The sequence below is a fragment of the Pinus tabuliformis genome, chromosome 8 (assembly GCF_031772625.1).
Source record: "Pinus tabuliformis cultivar Carrire ecotype Pingquan chromosome 8, CPIR1, whole genome shotgun sequence".
Classification (NCBI taxonomy): Eukaryota; Viridiplantae; Streptophyta; class Pinopsida; order Pinales; family Pinaceae; genus Pinus; species Pinus tabuliformis.
Window position 1 is genome coordinate 277,209,473 of NC_142294.1, and position 9,774 is coordinate 277,219,246.

The following is a 9,774-nucleotide window of genomic DNA, read 5'->3' on the forward strand; positions in this document are numbered from 1 at the left end:
ACTTTTCCCGGTAACATCCACGCAGTAGCAACAGCAAAGGGATACGATCATAATAGAACACAGGAACAACTTCTCCTCACACACAGGGGTACCACACAAGATTGAGGCGGGCAACAAAATATGGTTGCATCTGCAGCAAGAACTCCTTACAAGAGCCCATCAGAAGCTCCGGCCATGCTGACATGGTCCTTACACCATTACCAAGGCTGTGGGAAATAATGCTTTGGAGCATAGCATTCCTCCATTCCTTCTCTTGCACCAATTTTTCAGTGAGGAACGCCCTCAACCATGCTTCCCACCATTACTGGACACATCAGAGATTGCAGAACAACTCACGAGGAACCAAGTTCAGCAGATGGAGGAACTCAATGAAATGGGGACCACTGCTTCGTAATGGGGGAGGAATGATCCAAGTGGATGTTGGTGGCCACTCACCTATCCCATTTGGACCCCCACAACTATCTCTTTTAGTTTTTCAGTTTCCGTAATTGTAGCACAAGTTACTATTTTTAGCAGTTTCTCGAGTCCTAAACTTTCAGAGCCATTTTGAGGCCCTAAATGATGTTTTTTGGAAAATTTGGGTGCAACATGGGTCCTTGGACCGATTTTTCTCTTCCCAAAGTTTTAATGCTCGGATAGATCTTTCTAACGAGCTATTATACGTGTCAAACGAAGACCAGGTGCCAAAGTTACGATCCCAGGAAGTTGATGTACCAACTTATCCAAAACGGGGCCCACAATTTGGTGTTTCATGTTTGAGGGTTAGGTTTTGGGATGTTACAGGTTTTCCATTGTTTCTCAACAATAAATAGGCCTTCAAGCCTCATTGTCACATATTTTAGAGGCATGTAGCTCTTCTCAGAGATAAGCTACCATCGCTCTAGCTAGTGTATTTCCATTTCTGTTTATAAGCATATTACAGTATTTTACATTAATGAAATGAAGTATTATTTCTGCTGCATCTTTGTGTTTATGGTTATCTCTATAATTTGTTGCATTGCTATTTAAATCTAGATCAGCATATGGAAGAGTACAACATATTGTAGATAGTGTTCATGTTTTTGGATGACCGAAAGCTCTTAAGTGGGTAGGAATGATCTAGGTGGCTCCAAGAAGACTCAAAAACAAAAGGTGGCTCATTATAGGCCCAAAAGTAGAAGTCTTAAATTTTTTTGAAACCAAGACTAGAATGTATATCGACGTCCTGATTCCAACGATGCAAATGACACTCAAATCTGACTTGTTATGCCGAAGATATTTGTAGTCAAAATTTTGGTCAACTTGGACCCTCTCTCTAAACTTAGCAGGTTGCTAACTAAATTTGAAGGCTCACCAAATCTAGAGGTCTAGATAAATTTGGTGGCCACTAATCGAGTGAAAATTTGGCATTGTGTGATGGTTAGAACTGGTAAATTTTTCACCTAGTTAATTTTTCCAGCAACCTTAAGAATTTAGTCAACGTTCTTTAAACCATATTATTAAAAATAAAATAAAGACATTGAATGGGTTGGCGGGCTACCACCCTTTCCAACCCCGATCACCATTGATTTAAATATATTAAAGGGTTAGGGCCCGTAACTTTTACCCAGGATCCCACCCATGGTCTAACGACCATATTCTATTAATGGGGGATTGAAGGGGTTTGAACCCACCTAGTTGTGTAAGTCAATCCACCCAACGGATGATACCATTCAAAATTGCCACACCAATTTAAAATGTGCCAACCAAACTTGATGTGGGAAGGTATTAAACCCATGGCCCACATGACTCATAATGGCCCAAAAATTAATGCCACTTGCCAAATGGCCAATGGGCCTTTCATTGATTTGGCTGCCCAATAAAATGTTTATAAATCCACAATTTCTCATTTTCCTAGGCAACAGAGGTCGAGCGGTGAAACCCGGCAACACTAAAACCATACCTAGCATAAAGACCAAGGACGGTGGAGCCAAAACTTAAAGAATATTGGAGGAATATTTTAGATTCCCTTAGAGCTAAAGTTTGACAGTGTTGGAATCATCATCCAAGTTTATACTCAAATTAACTATAATTTCGCTAGGAGTTTGATGGTGTGATCAATTTTGTAATCTGTGCAACAAATGTTTCAAAATAAGAATGTTGAGGGTGGAACCTTCATGCAGGAATCTGCATGGAATTTGAAAGATTCTCAAGAGGGCCGAAAAGGACAGTTCCTGAACGAGAACAAGTTTATGCTCACTTTTCTCAATTTTTAGCAAGGAATGTGATGGTGAGATCATTTCCTTCATCTGAGTAGGTGAATTGTAGTCAAACCCCAGAAGATAATCTTTATGGAATCTTTTAGATTCTGAGGAGCCCAAATTTGACAGAGTCGGAAAGGGGTGAAGTTTACAGTCATATTTCACTATTTTTTCACCAGAAATTCAACTAAGCAATCCATTTCTTTAGCATATGCGTGCATTTTCAAGCCATCCCCAAAAGTGGAGGTATAAGATTCATTGATGCCATGTATTCTCTTAATATTTTTTTGAGATGATGATTTTATGTTGAGATACTTGTTTATCATTTTGTTGCAGGATCCTTGTATGCCACATCATCTGAGATTTTGTTATTTTAACATGCTAAAGGAGATACTTTATGAATGATAGTTCTTATAGAAGACTATCTCATGGAGAGACATGCCACTCTAGTTAAATGATTTTCTTCCTTGTATTGATAAAGAACACATCATGTATTCATCATCATCTTGCAACAATTAATAAAGCGGCCTCCCCACTCTTAATATTGGGCCCACAGATGTAACCCACAATTGGTGAACTTTGTTATCCACTTGTGTGTTTTCTTGATTTGGTGGTTTCCCTTATGTTTCCTCTTCTTTAAATTATGCGCTTGTGGTTTTTCATACTCTTTCACATGCAATTTTGCTAACATCACAAAACTAAAATATCTTATTTAATTCTTATAGATGAGAGATTCAGATCATTTGAGGAGATGGAGCAAATGAAGATATGAACATAGGCATGAAGCAACTAGAGTAAGGTTCAACCCAAATTTAACATTAATTCCCTTGCCAATATGCATGATTTGCACCATAAAATTAAATTTTTCAGTATTTCTATCAAAGAGATACATCATTAGCCTCAGAGGATGGAAATTCAAAGTCTCAGGAAGCGAAATTAAGTTATTTTGAGCATGCGAGAAGAATATCATTTCCACTACATGGAAGCAATTCACAATGTTTTCCATTTCAATGGATAAGGGAATTATAATATAAGGGCAAACCTTCTTGCAATCTACATAATTTTGAAGGTGATAAGTAGCAATGTGACAAAGGGACAAGGGATTTATGTGGAGGGGATAGCGATTAAAATATCTCTATGTAGAACCATGTTCAAATAATGAAGGAACCTAAGACAAAACCAAACATAAGGGACCATATATAAATTAGGGGATTGGACAATGTTTTTTAAATTCATTGATTTATAACATGGTCTCTTCCAACGAGCATACTTTATTATCTTGTAGTTCATATTCCTCATCGTTAACGCTGTGAATATGATAAAACTTCTTGGAGTCAAAAAGATCATGAAGTATTCTAATCCTTTGGAGCACTAATCCAAGGGATTTATCTTGTAGCCTTTTCTCATTATTAAGGTATAGAATTGTAAGAAAAGAATATCCTAAAATAATCATATCTTTCACACATTTTTCTTTAGCTATGCTTAGTCCTTGTAGGAGTCAATCCATCTCTTCTTGGTTGATGGATTTCCTTCCTAGGCCCCATGACAACCTTAATTTTTTTGTTCCCTTAGGATTGAGTAAAATCCCTCCCCCTCCTACCACCCTTATGAATAATTATATTTATTAATATTAATATTAATATTTTTTAAAAATAAATTTTGTTAAAAAAGGTATTATAAAGTAATGTACAAATAATAATTATTAATATTAATACTATAATAATTTTAAATATAATAGTTATTATTCAATTGGAATACCAAAGTAATTATTAAATATTAATATTAGAAAATATTAATCTGAAGAGGTCAATATGACTAAAAATAACTATCATTATCATTAAAATGCTAATATTGTTACTAGTAATGAAATTATTTTATGAAAATATAATAATAATGCTAACTCCCCCAATGGGGGTGAAAAACAGAAAGTGGGAGGAGTAGGATGGGGACATGATTGTCCCTAGATGCATCGATTAATATTGAAATTATATGATGTCGTATCCTTTCACCTCATGCATGCCTAGTGAACATTCTGGAGGGCATTTATTTTATAATCTTTGTCTACTCAGTTGGAGTCTTCATTTAGGAATTTTGGGAATTGAAAGAGATGGTTGTGGAGGGTTATAGTTCTTTTATTGTTTAGGATGACCTTCTCTCTCAACCACACCATGCTCATTGTTTCAAGTCGGCTGTTTTTGGTTTCAATATTTTAAAGCAAGGTGTGGTGTTGGTGCAGAACAAGGGTCTACATGATGTTCCTTGGGACCATGATCCAAGATGCAATGATGTAATTCATGGACTGTTGTGGAATAACAAATCTTGTGTGATATTGGAGGCTCGAGTTCTTTGTTGTGCATCTCACAAGTTGTCTAATTTCACCTTAGTGAATGTATTTTTTCTTTATTTCACCTATGTGCTTCACGTATGTTGGGGACCAATAGGTCGATGTTATAAAACCCTCATTGAAGCTACAGTTGGGGGGTCTAGGGTGGAAAGAAATTTTATTGTTAAAGTCAAGTTTAGAAGTCCTTTAGGGGGCATAAGACCTGAAGGGAGGCCATATTGGCGACGACCTTCAAGTAGTGAAGTGCAGTTCTGCATGGTGGGGGCTGGGTGGCTCTGATAGTGTGAGTGGTTTTTCCTAGTGTCTGTCGATGCTTTCTTAGAGTCTGGGATTGATGGTAAGTCTGGATAGTCGGGGTTGAATTGGGGAAAGGGCTTGATGTTTGTGTGCAATATTTTCCCCAAATCCTGAGCATTCTATGTTGAGACTTCGATTGAGTCTGCATAGTGGTGACCCTATGGAGTACAAGTTGGACCGTGACTTGGGTGGTCGATGTGAAGAAAAAGGGGTAAAGCGCAACAAGGTGTCGACCCACAAAGCATTGGTGTAATTCATCTGGGAGAATAACATGATAAAGAAGGAGAAGGCGAGTAATAGGCATGTTATCCTAGCAGATTGGACCTTCCTGCCCCATTTTATTCTCTTGAGACCCAGCTAAGGAAAATTACGTAGATGGTTGAGAATTTGGTGCAAGATAGGCACAAAGACCACAATGAGTTCATTTCTTTCATGAATGATTTACAACACAACTAGTGGCATATTTTAGACATACTCAATTTTTTGTAGTCCGGGTAGAAGTGAATTGACGATAAAGAAGTCGATTTGGAGGGTATTCTAGGATCATATAGAGGGACATGTTCATGATGTCTTTCGCTAGCCTTCAACACCAAGTGAGTATCTCAGTGCCTTAGATTTGGGGAATGCTAAAGCTTTGGGATGAGGGTTAGTTTTTTTTTATGTTTTGGGTCAATTTTGTCTTCTATGGGTAGCATGCACAAGATCCTATAGTTTTATTTTTCTTTTGTCTATATGTTTTTGTCAGTATCTCCAAGCCAACAAGTCTGGTAGGAAAGAGGTTGGAGAAATTTTGACTATGATCCAACCGCATCATCATCATTTAAGCAATTAGTAGAAATATTCAGCTTACAAAAAAATAATAATAACACTAACTAAATTGAAAATAACCCTTACAAATTTAACTAAGAGGATGGTTTTAAGCTTAGCCAATCTTGACGACCCACCATCCATTGTCTTTCCCATAAGCACTATCCAAACCTCACCCACCCCTACACTATTATTTGGTCGCCTTCCCCCTCCCTCCCTTCCCTCCCCCCATTTTCTTTTGCCCTTTCTTTACTTTAAATTAGAATAATAATTATTATTAATAAACAATTTTAGTCAATAGGATTGTTTTATGCTTCGCCAATTTTGGCAACCCAACATCCTATATCTTTCTCATAAGCATTCTCCCAACTTCACCTAATGCTAAGCTATTCTTTCACCCATGCCTCCTTTGTTTTATATCATTCTCCACTTTTCCTTTTTATTCCTTCTTTTACTTTAAATTAGAATAATAATTATTATTAATAACAAATTTATCTTAGTTCATAGAAGGTATTACTATTATATTTTGATAAAATGATTTGCCTATTAGTAATAGTATTAATGTTTTAATAATAAGAATAGTTTTTTTTAATCATATTAACCTCTTCACATTAATATTTTCTAATATTAATATTTCAATAATTATTGTAATATCAACTAATTTGTTATTATAGTTTAGTTCTAATAATTATAATTAAAATTATTGTGATATTAATATTAATAATTGTTGTTTTGTACATTTCTTTATAATAGCTTTTTGAAATCTTGTCTATATAACTAATTTTTTTTTTTGTCAAGGTGTCTGTGACCCTCTAGGGTTGACATGTGGCTTAAGGAGTCACGACCCAGGGGCATCTAAGTCATCAAAGTTACCCGAGGATCACACCCGGTCTAGGCCAAGCCAACCCTTAAGTAACTGGATTTTTTAGCATGTCTCCTTCCCCTAGCACAAGGCACAACCACCCCTTAAGTAACTAGATTTTTTAGCATGTCTCCTCCCCCTAGCACAAGGCACAACCACCCCTTAAGTAACTAGAATTTTTCGAATTTCTACTCCCCCTACCACAAGGCACAACCACCCTTTGATCGTGGATCTCCTTGTTGATGAGGCTCATCCTCAACCAATTGTGCTAATAGGAGTTGACTTGTCTTAATAAATATTAATATTAATATTAATAATTACAATTACCTTTTGTATTTTCAATACCAATATTGATGATGATGATGGTTAATGTCCACTGAGACCAAACATTGGTCTATCAGACCTAAAGAAACAAATTACTCATTTTGATTTAAGATTTTGTTCCTGTGCTCAAAAAGCTTGGAGAGAAGCCTCCCGAGCTCACTATAATTTTGACATGGTAAAAGGCTAGGAAGGTCAGTATTGTAACAAAGATTGTGAAATTGAGATCTAATGTGGTTGTACATAGGGCACTCTAAGAGGAAGTGGTTTTCATCCTCGATGTTCCTATTCTCACATATATCGCAGATCCTTTCCATCCATGGCGTTTTAGGAACTGCCCAACGACCTGTTTCACTATGGAGCTCATGAGAATTCGTTCTAATCTTTGCTATATTAATTTTCTTCTTTGAGCTAGTTAAAATAGAGAGATACTTTTGATCTTCTAGGGTGGGGTTGATGACCTTCTTATAATAACTTAATTTTCTTTTAGCCACTAAATCTTTCTCACACCACATTTTTTCTTTGAACTTAGAAGTAACAATATCTTTAATGTTATTTATGTTTTCCAATGCATCATTCTCGTTGATCTCCCAATAGTTTAACCAGGCCCTTGTGTCTTTATGCCACCCCCGATTGAGCCTTAGGTGGTTTTGGTTCAAATTTAAAGCTAGCTTAGGAAGTCTATGATCGTCTATGTTATTGAGTTTGTGCTTGTACAGTAGAAACCTAATCATAGCTAGGCTCTCAATAGGGGAAATGCTTGCTTCTATAAGGAGAATAGGATACGGTGTATTACTTTTAATTTTTAGGTTATAATTTATAAAACGCTTTTGGATTTTCTCAATCTTTCTCCATGATTCTCTCAAGATGCTGCAACCCCAAACCTCGCAACCATATAAGATAATAGGAGTGACTAAAGTTTCAAAGAGGAACTTCTTTTTGTCCCACATTACAAGGTTTGCTATTTTACAATTATTTTCAAGACCAAAATAAGCTTTCCATCCCCCATTAATTCTTTTCTCAATGCTATGGTTCCAGTTGAGCTTGTGATGAATATCAATTCCTAGGTACTTGTAAAAATACACTTCCTCCAAGTTATTATTGTCATCCATAAAATCAACGTAATTGTCCTTCTTGGATTTGATAATCATAACTTTTGTTTTGTCAGTGTTAATAGTCATACCCATGGTAGAGCAGAAATCCTTAAGAAGCCTGAGTTGCTTATCAAGATCAGATGGGCACCTTGCCAAAAGAACAATATCGTCAGCATAGAGAAGAAGGATGACGACTATCCCAGCTAAGATCATGCCATCACATCCTGCTTCGTCTAAATAGCCTTCGGGCTTATCGATGTAAATGCCAAATAGGGTAGGGGAGAGGGAGAAACCTTGTTTAACTCCAATGTTACACTTAATATCTTTCGACCACCCCTCATTGCTCTTTAGCTTGGAAATTACATTCTCGTATAACCTTATAGCGGCAACTCTCAACTCGAGAGGAACCTTTAGCTTTTCTAATCTATTCCAAAGGTTGTATCTATGAACTGTATATAAAGCTTTTCTAAAGTCCACAAAGCAACAAAATAAATTGGACTAATTAATATTTATTTATTAATAATTAATTTAACAATTATATTATAATAAATAATTATTAATTAATATTAATAATAATAATAACTGGTATTGTAGATAGAAGTCCTTCAGATTAATCACATCATTAGGATTTGGTTGATGTTTCGAACCAACTAATGTGGTTCATTTTTAGTACAAGGTGAGAGAAATCATAGAATCTTCAAGAATAAATAGTAGGGATGCATCATTGCCCAAGGTTAGTTGTTGAAAACTAGTTGCTAAAAGCTAGCCATTGAAAACTAGCTATTGGAGACCAGTCAAACAAATAAATAAACTTTGTGAAAATTTAGATTTAATATCTTTAATTTATAAATTATTTAATATTTTTAATTTCAGAAAAAGGGAGGGATTTAATATTTTAAATTTATAAAATATTTGATATTCTAAAATTAGTTATAAAATAGATGTTAGGAGTACAGATTAAATTAATAAGGGAGGTTAAGAATTAATAGTTGTTATAATAAAAAGTAGTTGTTATTTAATATTAAACAATAAATAAATTAATAAGGGGTGGGGGGTTAATGATAAGTAATTAATTGTTGTTATAATAATAGAGTTATAATATAAAAATAGTTGTTGTTTAATATTAAATAATAATTAGGCTATAATCACTAATGGAAGGAATAAAGAGAGGTTAAGAGTAGGTTAATCACTTTAGTTATACATTGGATCATATATCATAAGGAATACTCCTAAAATAACAACAAAGAATAAGTTATAAAACTAAATAAAAAGGGGTTCAAGGAGTTTAAAAATAAAAAGTTGAGATCTAAATAGTACTGATTGAAAACTAAATAGAGGAAATGAATTTGGAATTAATTAGGAGAATGATAATCGATTTTAATTAAGTTGAAATGGGGGTCAAAAAATGATAGTTTCTTTACATCTTTTATCTCTTTTTACCCCCTTTTTAGCTTAATCAAAATGAGTTATCATTCTCCTAATTAGCTCCAATTTCATTTCCTCTCTTTACTTTTCAATAGGTATTATTTAGATCTAAACGTTTTTTATTTTTAAACTCCTTGAACCCCTTTTTATTTATTTTTATAGCTTATTCTTTGTTCTTATTTTAGGAGTATTCCTTATGATATATTATCCAATGTATAACTAAAGTGATTGACCTACTCTTAACCTCTCTTTATTCGTTCCATTAGTAATTATAACCTAATTATTATTTAATATTAAACAACTAGTTTTATCTTATAACTTTATTATTATAACAACTATGAATTACTTATTCTGAACCCCCCAACCCCTTATTAATTTATTCATTATTCAATATTAAATAACAAC